Source organism: Nothoprocta perdicaria, unplaced genomic scaffold, assembly GCF_003342845.1.
Source record: "Nothoprocta perdicaria isolate Ctin4 unplaced genomic scaffold, notPer1 scaffold_14, whole genome shotgun sequence".
Taxonomy (NCBI): Eukaryota; Metazoa; Chordata; class Aves; order Tinamiformes; family Tinamidae; genus Nothoprocta; species Nothoprocta perdicaria.
This window is the reverse complement of record NW_020454538.1, coordinates 1,018,138-1,032,712: the sequence shown is the minus strand read 5'-3', so window position 1 is coordinate 1,032,712 and position 14,575 is coordinate 1,018,138.

Genomic DNA, 14,575 nt, shown 5'->3' with positions numbered 1-14,575 from the left:
GGGGCAGCCCGCGGCGGCCGCAGCGCCGCGCCCCGAGCAACGGCCCTAACGGCCGCAACGGCCCTAACGGCCGCGCGCCTCAGGCGCCCACGCTCGCCCCCTTTGGCATGGCTTCTCCCGCAATAAACAGTCCTTCAAAAACGTGTTTTTTTACTGTTATTATTAATTTCCACATCTGGTTTGCCTCTTCCGCAGCGCTGTGCCCCCTCTAGCCCCTTCCCTCCGCGCTGCTGGCCAGCAGAGGACAGTCACACACAGGCCTGCGCTGCCCTTCCCTGCTGGCATCTCCCTGGCTTCCCTCTTTTCTTTCTTTTTTTTTTTATTCCCCTTTTCTTGGAAATCATCAATTCTCAACGTTAAGGCCATTCTGAGCTTTGTTCTCCATGAAACATTAGTCACCTGCGCATCACTTTGTCTTGCACAACACGCTTTGTGGAAGGTTTCCTTGTCTTGAGCTATGATCTCGGGTGTATGTGTACATGTATGCATGTATGTACGTATGTATTTATGGCACTGTTATCACCAGCGTAGCAAAAGGCCTCTGCTCGGTGCTGGCTTGGTGGGAACGGCCACGGGAACGGGGATGTGAATAACCCGCAGCACAGGACATGAAGGGAGCTGAGAGGAAAAAGGAGAATAGGAGCAGGGGTAGGAAACCTGCATGAAAAAGCTGATTGAGCAAGAAAATGTTAAGGCCTGCAGATTGTGATAGCTAAGCTTTTATTTGTTTGTTTGTTTGTTTTGATGCATTGGCTATCTTTGGGATCTAAAATTATACCCTAGCCTAGCTGATTGCTCTAAAACGGGAACAGTAATCCACACATCACAGCCACTAAGTGATGAGCCCAGCTAGTACCTGTCCTGCAAGAGCTGAGGAGAACGTGTTTGTCCTTGGATTAAGTGAATCGTGGATGCGGTTGAGGGTGTAGATGAGGCTTAGCCTTTTCAACATGCTCCTGGAAAGGCTCGTAGAGCAAAGCCAACCCTGGATCTTGTGCACAAAGCAGACCTGCCCAGACCAGCCTGCTTAAAGCTAGGGATAACTCATGTTGGTGGTGGATTATGGGGAGGAAAAAAAAAAAAAAAAGCCAAGGAGAAACAGTGTCAGGGAGGTTGGGTGAAGACCAGTAACAGCCTGGGAGCGGGGGAAATGTCATCTGCCAAAACTGGTTGTGCCATAGTGTGCCAAACTGAAAAGGACTTGGTAAAAACCTGTGTAGTTGTGCTGTGAGAGTAATGGCTTCATGAGAAAAACGGAGAATGTCCACAGTTTTTTGACATAAACATACATGGCCTTGCTCCAAGTTGTTGATGAGGTCATGTCCTGAAGCAAGATGATTTAGATTCCTTTGAATTTTGATCTTAGTATAAACACAGATGCCCTTTTTCTCTATGTGTCAATCTTTTAGTTTCGGTTCTTGGTAGACTGTGTCCCTTAGTCTCTGCCTCGGACGATGTATCCTGCCCCTTCTGCGTCCTCTTGGCTGTTAAATGCTCTCATTTCTAGTCAGGCCTTCCTAGATCCTTGACCCCTCCGCTTTCTGTACAGTTCAAAGGAAAATGTACAAATGTCATAAAGAATATTTCCTTCTGCATTTTTCAGTGGTTGGCGTAATGTATTGGGAACAGAGGACAGAAGGACCATTTAGGACTAGCTTTTAATTCTCGCCCTCCATAATTGCAAGCAACCATTCATTGCTTCGTGCTTCCAGATGCGAGCTCTTGAGGATGCAAGTGAAGACACTGACTTTACAGCCATGCCCGTGCCGCTGCGTCCCAGGGTTTGCTGCATCAGGCCACGGCAGCAAAATAACCAGCAACTGGAAGTGCTGAAACAGAGAAGCAGCATTGGCTTCATTTCTCACACGAGGACATTGCAAAGCAGGGGTTTCCCAGTGGATCTGAAATCCAGAACGTGTTGTTCACTTCTACTGGAGTAACACACACTATGAACAGAACTCTGGCAGTTTTCAGCTAGTTCCAAATCTGCTGCTGAATGTATGTCACGAGCAGCTTGGACAGTAGTCATGTAATGTATCATGGCAGCAAATATATTTGAATTTGGGAGCAGACTGAGGTGTGGATTCAAACTGCCAGGCAATGGCTTGGAGAACAGTGGGAGAGAAAGATGGACAAAATCTCATTGCATGCTATAATGGGATTGTTCTTATCATATCTGATATTTGTGGTCAGAGACTTGGTGATTCTTAGAGATAATTAGATGCCCAAACATATAGTTAGACATAGAAAGGGATTTTAAGTGCACCTGGGCACTTAACCTACATTGAATTAAGGGAGTTAGGCCCTGCCACAGGTGCTCCTGACACAGACCCATAACGTCATGGTCCAACCTGCTGCTGATGCTGAGACCCCCTGGTACTGCCCCACAGTCATGGGGGTCTCCATCACCAGAGGTCTGACCCTGCTCCTGGCTCCAAATCCCCTTGCTCATGTCTCTCCCACCTGACAAGGCTCACACACAGGACAGAGTGGAAAGTTACACAGCAGAACAACTGCAGACTGCATAAAGACCTGAGAATTTCTGAAAAAAAAAAGAGTCTGTAAAATGCATGGTAAGAGAGATTTGTAGATGCAGACGCCATATTTCAACAAGAAGTTGTATCTGAATTAGAAAAACAGGAACAGACTATAAACTCTGGTGGGTTAAATAATCCCATAATATAAAGACTTGTCTCAAGTTAAAGTAGGAGAAGAAAAAGATGAGAGAACATGTTACATAACGAACAGTAGCAACCTACCAAGACGAGATGATGTTGGAGCAAGCGTTTTTAAGCATCTTGAGGATGAAAGGGCTCCAGTATTAACTGCTCTCTGTAGCTACTCACTTGAAACTATCTCTGCACAAGAGGAACAGAAGGTTGCTTGTTTTGTAGAAACTGTAGAGCAGGAAGGTGACATCCTTACTAAACAAATAAGTAAAAAACATAACAAAAGAGAATTAGTGGTCACATGGAAAAGATGATACATTAGGGGAAGTCAGTATGACTTTTGTGAGGAAAAGTAGCTCTCACAAATCTATATCGTATTGCCCTGAAGCAGTCAGCAAGCACATAGACAGGGCAAATTCAGTAACAACTGATCTATAAACAAAATCCACAAGATTCCATATCAACGGAAATAAGGAAAATAGGCTGCTATGGGTTATGAAAAAGGGTCTTACATGGACAAGTAACACATTAAAAGGAGAAAGAGAGTAGGAACAAATCATTGCTTTTAACAGTAGACTCCTGCAAGGCTCTTTGATCTGGTCCATACTGTTCAATATTGTCATAGAAAAGATAGTGAAGAGTGTGGTAAGAAAACACACTGAGACAGTAAACTGTCCAGGCCAGGGCAATTTGTGAAGCACTGTGGAAGACTTTATGTTACTAATCGAGTCAGTGACAACTTGGCAGGTGAAAATCTAATTAAATAAATAAATCAATGCTAGTATATGAGGGGGAAAAAATCCTAACTTTATATATATAGTGATGTACTTTGAATTGACTAATTTTATCACAAAAGAAAAAGATTTTGAGCTTCCAAGAGAAGGGTTTGTGAAGATATCAACTCAGGCTCAGCGCTGATCAAAATCCAAATTGAGAACCAGTAGAGTTATTATTAGAAATTATTAGAAGAGAAATAGAGACAAAAACAGAAGGTATAATTATGTCACTGTATAAATCTGTGATGTACCTAAATCTTGAACTCCCTGTGAAGTTCTGGTATCCCCATCCCAGAAACAGTCTAGTAGAACTGGAAAAGGTTCAAAAAAATTATAGATAGATGAGAGACATCAGACGGCTTCCAGGTGAGGCTAGCTGGATTGGGCTAATGGTCCAAATAAGGTACTAGGGTTCAAGATAGTTCACTCATTTGCCACATATAAGAGCATTTAGCAGATACAAGACCTGAGATGTATCAAATGAGACTTGGAAGGATCAAAAAAAACTAAGGAGATAACTCTTCCTGCAAGTTATAGTTAAGCTATATAAAGTCTTAGCTTCGGGATGTTGCGGATACCAAAACTTTACAAGGGTTCAAAAAACAACTGCAAAATCCTCACATACAGTTGCTGTAGCTCAGCAGGTTCCTGACTTTCAAGTTGCTGGAGCTGGAAAGATATCCTGGGGAGAAGGTGTTTGCCCTATTCTTTTACTCCTAACCATACCCTCTTAGCTACTGTCATCTGGGCTAGGTGGAGCTTTGATCTGACCTGCTAGTACTTTTTACATTCTTATGATTATTTTCGCATAGTCAACCTGATAATATTACATTTCAATCCCAGATCTCCCAGCTGTTAGGACCTCCACGAACCCTTTTAGCTCATGAAATAATTGAGTAGGGCTTCAGCATCTCCTTTCTGTCTTTGCTTTGGTTCCCTGACTGTTTCTGATACCTTAGTATCATTTTCAAATATGCATTGATTTCCAGAACTGTCTATTTTGAAAAAAAATATCTTGCCAGAAGTATTAAATGCAAATAACTGCCTGTAGAGCTACTGCTATCTCCACTTCCAGGGGGATTCAAGTGGACAGTACAATTCTGAATACGGCCCGTAGGAAAAGGGTGGTGTTTTATGTAGTCTATTGTTCTAGAGAGAAAAAAACTCATTATTGCTGGGAAGTCAGTGGTCAAAATAGGTGGATACAGAACAGTCTGCTATTCTGACAACACCTATTTTGGCATTGTGTTTTAAAGGGAAAGAGCTGCAACAGAAACATTCATACTTCTCATCTCAACTCATGCAGGCAGTCTTAGGACTAATGGAATAAAGAAGGATTAATACAAATGTGTCATTTAAAATGGTGATAGACTGAATACAATCTATTTATATCCTTTTGTATTTCTTTCTTTCCTAGAAAAGATTTTCACACAGTGCATATTTTAAAGCAGGCTATTAATAATTGTACAAAACCTAAAAAGCAGAGAGAGCAATGTATATATTAATGTATTGACAAAAAGAAAAAAATTAATACATTCCTAAATGTCTCCAGTAAGCAAACATATAATACCACACACACACACAAATAAAAGTAGTAATAGAGAGCAAGTGTAATCTTAGATCATTTTATGAGATTATAGATTTCTAAGAAAGTTCATGAAGACATGGAGGAAAGTCACCGAGGAGGAGAAAAACACCCAGCCTGGAAGCTGCCAGTTGCTACAAACAGCCCGTAGGGAAGTTCGCTGCCAGCTCTTTCTCGGTATCTTGGCTATCCAGAGGGCAACCTTGGCCATGCAGCCACCTGTGGACTACAAATTAGGGAATATCAAATCACCCTGGGCCAGAAAAAGGACTTTTTTTGCCTTTTTTTTTTCTCAGACTTTCATAGAAACTTCCAATAGTTTGGCACATTGAAGTATCATTGAAATATCAACTAAAACCAAAACAACCAGCAAGACGAGCTAGTCTGTAATTTCTATAGCAAATTCTTTTGAATCTGTGTAAATATAATCTGTTTGTTTTGACTGTATAACGTTATTAAATTCTACGCTTCTCCTTTAATGCTTATCTTTAAAATCTGATTAAAATCGCTGATATTATTGTTCTTTTTTTTTTCTCTCCTGAACTTTGTTTACACAGATTAGTAGATTTCTTCATAGTGGAATGTAAGCACTTGTCTTCTGTTGGCTTAAAGTCTATCCCTGTGTTTTTGATAAGTGTGTTTACTTATCATACGTGCTCTGACCTTTAGCATTTTGCTAAGGAGGAGCTATATAAAGTGTTCTTTCCTGGTAAGTACACACTGCGGTCCACACTGTTACCCCATTCTTTATCAGTTAAGCAAACTTTCAAATCACCTGAGAGTTTGTCTACTATTTTATAGTATAAATATAAATATATAGACTCTGCTATATATTTATTTTACAGCTGCCCTGTGCATATATTTAAATAAAATACATTAGGATCCTGAGTAAAGTCAGGCTGGAAGGGACCTCAGCAGGTCTCTAGTCCATTCTGCTGCAGAAAGCAGCCTCTGCAATATTCAATTTGCCATTAAACCCATTAAACCCCATCCTCAGAGCACAGTCATCTAACCAGTTTTCACTCATCTGGTTGTCCAGTTGTCCAGATCTTAACATTCTGAGTCAAGGGCAATTACCAGAACCCTGGTACCAGAACCCTTTTCACAGCTGAAGAGAGCACAAAGAGCAAATTTGACAGTGTGCCATGGCCAGACAGTGGTCTGCTTTGTGTTATTTTGTGAATAAATAGTGTGTGGCTGTGTCATGAGTTTTTATACAGGTTTTTTTTTTTTTATACATGAGTTTTTATACAGGTTTTTCAGAATCTGCTGGAGATCTGTCATTTAAGAGTTTCATTTTACCTCTCTGAACTGGACAGCGAGTTAAAAAGCCGGCTGTCACAATACATGGTTTTATTGTGCCGTAACGGGAAACGGGAAAAGACAAACCCAAATCCTAGAGAAAGAACAGGCAAGATGGAGCCTGCGCGGGGGCAGGCCAGGGCTGAAGCAGGCAAACCATCAGTTTTGCTGTGCTGGAGAGCTCTGATACTGCTTGCTGGTGCCAGAATGGGCAAAAATGCAAACTCCTGGACAAAAGGATTATCCACATTCCGTTATGCAGGTTTGACCAGACTCATGACAATCCCTCTCCTAAAATGAGGTTTTTTGGTCTCAAAAATTTGCCCCATCAAGCTTCCGCCTCAGTGCTCCTCTGCCCTGAATGAAGTCCAGCAGGACATGCTGATCCTTGGCCTGGGCCAAGTACAAGATCTCTATGTCTCCGACATACCTAGCACTTGACCCCTTACCTGCAGCACCTGTGACAGGTGAAAACAGGTCCAAAACATCTATTTCTTTCTTTCCTTTGGTTTCTTCTTTGGTTGTTGCTCTCACCTGCAAGCCTCTTCACTGCAATAAGGCCAACAGCATTTCCTACATAAAGGTGTTGAAATTGTCTTGCATTGACAGGAGAAATAAAGCTGTACTTCCTACAAATGTGCAGATGTTGAATCATGCTTGCTTGCTAATATCACTGAAGCTGTGCCAGAGAACAAAAGAGAAATCCAGGCCAAGATAAATCAACGCTGAAAACAGAGAAGGGCATTATTTGCCAGCTAGGTTTGTGAGCCAAATGCCCTGAGCCAACACATGCCATTTCTGTTCTTCCAGCTGCCGCCAAGTGACTAGCTTAAGATGTGACATTGCAGGTTGAGAGACAGAAATAAAGTGATTTTTGGTGTCGTAATTGATTTATAGAATTCTTTCGGTAAAAGTATGGAACCTGTAAACCTAGTTGCAGGATTGCTTGGAGCGTGTCTATATTTAGACTTGCAGGTTGGTTTCTGAAAATTCCATATTCAGCCTCTTTTGCAGGGAGGGAAAAAGGGAAGGATTGCAAAAGTCATAGGGAAAATGACTACAAAAGTCATGCACAATGGATGCCCTTCGTTCTACTTTCCAGAATTCATTTCTCTTTCTTAATCTCTGTGTTATGACACATTCTGCTTGACCGGCCCCGGAAGATTCTACATATTTACTTCATCTCTCCTCAGCAAAACTTCACTCACTGTGCAAATGTTCTACATAATATAACAAACTTCTTATTATCTGAGCTCAAAGTCTTCTTCCACACCCTCCTGTCAGGGTCTACAGCAGATCTTTCTGTGCTGATATCTCAATCAGATCTTCAGCTGGTCCTGCCCAGCTCCTATGGCACTAAGTAATGGATGCTGCAGGAGAACATCAGTCCATCCCAAGTATTCACACACACATAAATGAACTGCTGCAATTAGCAGTCTCTTAGGACTGTAAATTCAGTGTCTGGTGCTTTCTTTGCATTCTGGTTCCATCTAACACTGCAAGCAAATACAGAAGCCTTCCCTTCCTCTTGCTCTTGCCAGCCTCTCTTCCCTTTCAAGACCTGCTGAAACTTGTCACTTTTGTTGTGTTCATCGTTTCTTATCTGAAAAAAACAAAACAAAACAAAACAAAAAAGCAAGATTTCATCTGCCAGTTGTCAGTTTATAGATTGTAATCACCCCAGATGCAACAATTACACCTGCCTCTTGGGTAAAACTACAGGAAACAGCAGGCACATATATCACATACACAATGAACATGGAAACAGGGTTTCTGCAGTAATCCCCAGCACACAAACACGCAGCTCATTTTTGGAGGCTCTGTCACACAGACCTTCACATATCTCAAGCATAGAGGTGACCAAAGAGTGAGCATGTGGTGGTGGAAACACAAGTTAGGACCAGCCCTCCTGCTGATGGTCCAACATGCAGTCACGCTGTGCAAGCTGCGCAGTGAAAAGCACTTCTGGGCCAGGAGAAGCCTGAGCGAGCCCTGCAAGCTGCTGTCGTGGGGTCATCTGCTGCCCCTTCCATGTGGCTTGGCCATTCCCAGCGCAGATTGCTATTCCCCTGTCACATCCTGTGTGTTCCCATTAACCGTTCTGTCGGATAGCCTTTGCCTTTCCTCTGGGAATGCCACTTCTGGGACCATGTTGCTCTTTCCTTTGCAAGCTGTTGCGGAGTCCAGACTTCTTTCCTTCTCCAGGAAGCAGCCTGAAGTTGACCTGAGCCTTTTTATTTTTAGCTGGAACTTCAACTGGATGTGCATCTGTGCACTAAGGGCACCAGCAGCACAGGAGGCCTCTCCCAAACCCACAGGAAAGCTTCAGGTGGAAGGGAGCCCTTTACCTTACCCTTTACAGCCCTTTCTGCTTGCACTCTACTACTACAGAGTCAGTCTGTAGAGCAATTGGCCCAGAGAGGTGAAAAACTCAACCAGAGCAACCATGGGGGTAGAGATGAGTAGGTAGTCCTGGAGCTGTGGAGATGCTGGGCTCATGTAGGCATGTCCATAGCAAGACACAAGCTTGGTGCCACCAGAGTAATGCTGGGTGTCTTCCTGTGAAAGCAGTTTCAATTCACTTGCCAGAAGTGAAAGGTATTTACGGCAAAGCTGAAAGCAAGGCAGCAGCTTGTAAGCTCTGTCAGTAAGGCTTTGGGGTTATCAGCCTGACCTAGGTTATTGTAATTCTCAATAAACAGTGATTAAAGTGGTATGACTGTTTAAATTACAGGTATGGACTTTTCTGTTTGTGTTTTTACAGAGGCATTGTACCAAGAAAAGCCACAGTTACTGTAGTGTAAATATGTGAATGTCGGTATGGTTTCTTTTCTCTCCCAAATGGAAATGCACTTGAATCAGAGGTAGGACAGGCTGCCTGGAGATCATCCAGTCCACACCCCTGCTCAGGCTGGGTCACATAGAGCACGTGGCACTGGGTGGCATCCAGGCAGGCTTGGCAGATCGCCAGAGAGGGAGACTCCACAACTTCTCTGGGAAACCTGTTCCAGTCCAGTGCTCTGTCACCTGCACAGTCAGCAAGTTTCTTCTCATATTTAGATAGAACTTCCTGCATTTCCATTTGTGACTATTGCCTCTTGTCCTATGTCTGGCCACCACTGAAAAAAAAATCTAGCTGCATTCTCTTGTGACTCTCCCTTAAGATATTTGTATACATGGTTAAGACCCCTTCTCAGTCTTCTTCAGGCTAAACAGGCCCAACTCCCTCAGTCCTTCACAGAATCACAGAATGGTTGAGGTTGGAAGGGACCTCTAGAGATCATCTAGTCCAACCCCCCTGCTCCAGCAGGGACACCCAGAGCACGGGGCACAGGGCGGCATCCAGGTTCAGGTTGGAAGACCTCCAGAGAAGGAGACCCCACAGCCTCCCTGGGCAGCCTGTGCCAGGGCTCTGTCACCTTCACAGCGAAGAAGTTCTTACTCACATGCAGATGGAACTGCCTGGGTTTCAAGTTGTGCCCATTATGCCTTGTCCTGTCACTGGCCACCAGCAAGAAGACTTTGGCTCCTTCTTCCCTACGTTTTCCCCTCAGGTACTTGCACATATTCATCTGATCCCCTCTCAGTTTTCTCTTTTCCAGGCTAAACAGACCCAACTCACTTAGTCTTTCCTCATAAGATAGATGCTCCAGTCCCTGCTTCAGCAGGGAGGTTGGATTAGATGATCTCTAGAGGTGCCTTCCAACCTCAACCATTCTGTGATTCTGTGAACTCATGCTTCCTGAGCTTCCCTATGAGGATATTAGGGTAGATGGTGTCAAAAGCCTTGTTGAAGTTAAGGTAGACAACATCCCCTGCTTTTCCCTCATCTACCCAACCAGTCATTCCATCATAGAAGGCTATGAGCTTGGTTAAGCATGATTTCCCCTTGGTGATTCCATACCGACTACTTCTGGTCACCTTCTTTTCCTCCACATGGTTAGAGATGTCATCCAGGATGACATCACGTTTCCAGGAATGGAGGTACAGCTGACTAGCCTGTAATTTCCTGGGTCCTCCTTCTTGCCCTTTTTGAAAACTGGAGTGACTCCAGCTTTCTTCCAGTCCTCAGGCACCTCTCCTGTTCTCCAGGACCTTACAAAGATAACGGAGAGTGGCTTAGCAATAACATCCACCAGCTCCCTCGGCAGTCGTGCGTGTATCCCCACCATGGATATCATAGAATCATAGAATGCTTAAGGTTGGAAGGGACCTCAGAGGTCATCTAGTCCAACCCCCCTGATATGTGGGTGTCACATTTGCCTGAATGATCTCTAACCTGATCCTCTTTGACCAAGGGAAGGTCTTTCTTTCTCCTGACTTTCACTGCTGCCTCCAGCATCTGGAATTCCTGAGGGCTGGCCTTAGCTGTAAAGACTGAAGCAAAGTGGCTACTTAGGAACTCTGCCTTCTCTGCATTAAAGCAGTAATGATTTACTTATTGCTTTAAAACTCATTAGTTGAACATGAGCAACACTCTAGGACAAGCTGCATGGGAAACTATTCAGAGGATGTGCAGCAATTATTATCAGAAATCTCTGTTAGATAGCAAACAAAAACCAATAGGGAAATTCACTGCAGTGCCTGTGGGGGCCAAGTGCTCCCTTAATGCTTTGGCAGTAAGAAGGTGGGAGATTTATTTTCTACATTTTCTATTGGCCGAAGTGTTAGTAGGACATCTCTCCCAGTGCATTTGCTAGAGCATATTCTACCAGTAACTACTGGTAACCACTTTTAGTGCAGTTATGGCAAACGTTTCTACCTCAGCACGTAACAAAAAGCCTTTGTAAGTTCATTGGGAATCTCCCAACTAATGGCAGGAACCTCTGAACAGCATCCGGATGATTGTAAGGCTCTTTCTTATGGCCAGCATAGGGTTCTCCTCCCTCTGCTGCAGATATCACTCTATGAAACAGGTCAAATCCTACCTTAAATACGCCTGTTTCTCTCCACTGACACAAAAGGAAGCCCAGAACGTCTGGCTCAAATATCAGCATCTCTGTGGTAGGCCTCAAGGTTGAGTTAGGTGAATCTCCATGAAAACCAGGCTCAGGTTTCAGATAAACCGTGTCAGGCAAGCAGATACAGCAGACCTTGCCCCAAGCGATTTTGATCAGCATTAAAAGACCAGAGGGGGAAAGAAAACTAACAGCTCATTCAATTAGGCATTACAGACCCTGATGGATAGCGACAGAGATTTGCAGACCTGGAGACAAACCAGCCTTTCAATGTTTCAGTGTTTCATCTGGCTCGGACATGAACACACAAGTGAGTCACCTAGTTGCAGCTTTTCTTCAACAGCAGCAACAATCAGAAGTATCAAAATTAATCTAATTCAGTAGGGAGTATCTTGTTTGCAGACTACATTTAAGAACCATATAATGTGGTTATTTAAAGCAGATTGGATAGAGGTTGTAAATTTTGCTAGTAAAACAATTGTTTTCTCTAGTAATTGCATTCACAGCTGTACGCTTCATTGTGTTGGAGAAGGTTATCGCTGCGCTGAAAGTTATGAAAAGTAAGGTAGATAATTATCCTGGAAAATGATGTCTTCAGCTTTCTCTTAACTATATATTACAATTATTTATTTATTGGTAAGAAGAAAGAACTTGGTTTACTTACCCTGGACTTCTTTACTTATAGCTAGTGAGAAAATAGGCCTTTAATACAGCAGGACAACTTCTGAATAGTTAATGGAAGATACACTCTAATTACAATATAAGCAACCTTGCTATATTTGGAAATTACACGTTACATTACTTCTCATGTGTGGAATGAAGAGATTTTGGGCCAGACGTTTCATGTTTGTTTAGAGACAATGGAAAGAAGAACCAACTCATTCCTGACAACATTTCTGTGTCTTTCTCTAACTGCTTCTATAAACAAGCAATCCTGTGCCTGCTTTTTCTGGAGTAATGAGGCTGATGTGGGTCCAAAAGTAAACCATGTCTTGGTCCTGCTCTGTTTTGAGGTGCTGTCTGTCCAGTTTACTGATGTCCAGTGTCTGCACAGTCAGGGTTGTGGTTTCCATTCTTGGTCTGGACTGCTCTAGCAGGTCATTTTTTTCCAATAGTTCTCAGCTTCACAAAACTATATACAGTGAAGATGGTCATTACATGCCCTGTTTTAGCACTTCAAGAGCAGCAGCTTCAATGTAACCACAAATTTACTGATTTATTTTGCAGCAAGTCTGCAGCAGCTTTTTCAGTAGACCAAGGTTACCTAAAAAAAGAACCCATCCATTTTAAGCACATTTACAATCAATAATGCACTAAAAATTGTGCTTTCACGTGCCTCTCTAGGTTACATTCCTTCAGCCATTCGTTAGCAAATCGTGCTAGAACTTGTGGCTTGCTTCTCATTCAAAAACACCTGGCAAAACACATCTGCAAAAAGCATCTGCAAACACAAGATGTAGCTGCGGGGTCATCTTGATCCTCCTCCTCCCTTTGTGCATTTGGGCTTTGCCATTCAACACGTGTAATCATTTCATTGCTTTATGTTTGTTCTAATTTACTGCTCTGCCTATCAAACTCACCTCTATTCTAGATTTTGAAGGCAAGGCATTCTACTCCTATCGTAGTGGTTATTATCCCTCTTCAGTCTCCTCCCATGTTCACAAAGGCTCTAGAAAAACTCCTCTGGAAAGAGCTGAGCCCTCAGCGTGGATGTGCCTTAGTGTGCAAGTGGGACCTCACATCCCTAGGCACCGGGGGTCTCCCTGTGAAACACAGTTTGCTCTTTTTTGTTCCTCTGCATTTATCACTGCTGCTATGAAAACAGCACTTCAGCTTTGCTTTACCTCAAAGCCTTCTTCCAAGAATTGTCCTAATCTCTGTTATTAATAAGAACAGAGTTCAGTTTGTTCAGGCTTGCCATAGAAAGTGCGTTGATTCACTATTTTTTTCTTTTTTTTTCCTGACGTAATGCCTCTTTTAAAGTGTCCCAGCAGCAATGGAAGAAGGAAGAGAGAGAATTCAGTAAACCACCGAGACAAGAAATCTCACCTTCCCCCTATTATCTACTCCCTGATCGTGGTTTGGCAGCATCCCTCTGCTTTCGCTGCCACATTTGTGTCTTCTGAGTTAATCATTGTGCTTCTCAAACTGGAAAGTGCAGCCGCCTCCCGGTACTCGCAGACCACCGTGCAAGCCTGGCTGGTGCTTCAGTGGCTTTTGGACGTGTGTTCTGTCAGCCTTCATCCTGCTTTATTTGTCCTGCCATATAACAGACACCAAATGTAGGTCACACAGCAAGTGTTTACTTTTCCCTTCCAAGCTTTGGCTCGGTGCATTGAGCAGCTCCTCTTGCAGAGATACACAACCCTGTTCCCATAAATACGCCTTCCCCAAGTTGTTTCTGTCGTGGCAACACAGGGCACCTCTTTCTCATCTCTGTGTTCACCAGCATTTATTTTATTCTCAAACCATCGTGAATGCTTTACCACAACCTGTTTTCTCTGTACCGAGACACTGCTCTGATGTGGGACAGGCTGGTGGCACCTGTATCTCTTGTGCTGCAGGTGGCACAAGGAGCTGCTGACAGCAGCCATCCCCGTTTCCTTTCCCATCCCTTAATACCCTTTCTCCTAAGCCTCCTTTCAGCCTAATTCCTGTCCCATTCACATGAATGGAGCTTTCCCTTGGTGCCTGGCTAGCTGGCTCTGCACTTGTCCACTTCCTCGCTGCAGCTCACTGGATCTTGAAGCTGTGCCTAATGTCACACTGGTTCATCATCATGGGCAGGCTTGTGTTCACTGCATTGAGCTGTTCATCTGTTTTTTTTTACTGACACAAGCAACAGATCCATTTCTATTGATAAGGTTCCTCATTACCATCATCTGTTTCATCCAGTTAAGTCGAGTTCCACCAAGTCTCAGCTAAGGCTCAGGTGCAGTGCTGAGTGTTGGTCAGTTTTGAGTGTTCCAGTGACTGGAAAGGACCTCTGGGGAATGGACCTTATGGGGACCAAGCCCTTCTGCTCAAGCAGGATCACCCAGAGCTCATATCCAGGCCTGTGTCCAGACGGCTTTGGAATATCTCCAAGGATAGAGACTCCACAGTCTCTCTGGGCATTCCCACCATGGTTTTACTTCTTCTTCAGCTTCATCTTTCAAAACAAAGAGCCGTCTCAGAAAATGTGCAATTAGCAAAGGCTTAGCAGTTTGGAGAGTGTTCATTTATCCAACTGACTCACTACCATACATAGTTAGTTTTGTCTTTTCCTATTAACTTTAACAGTGA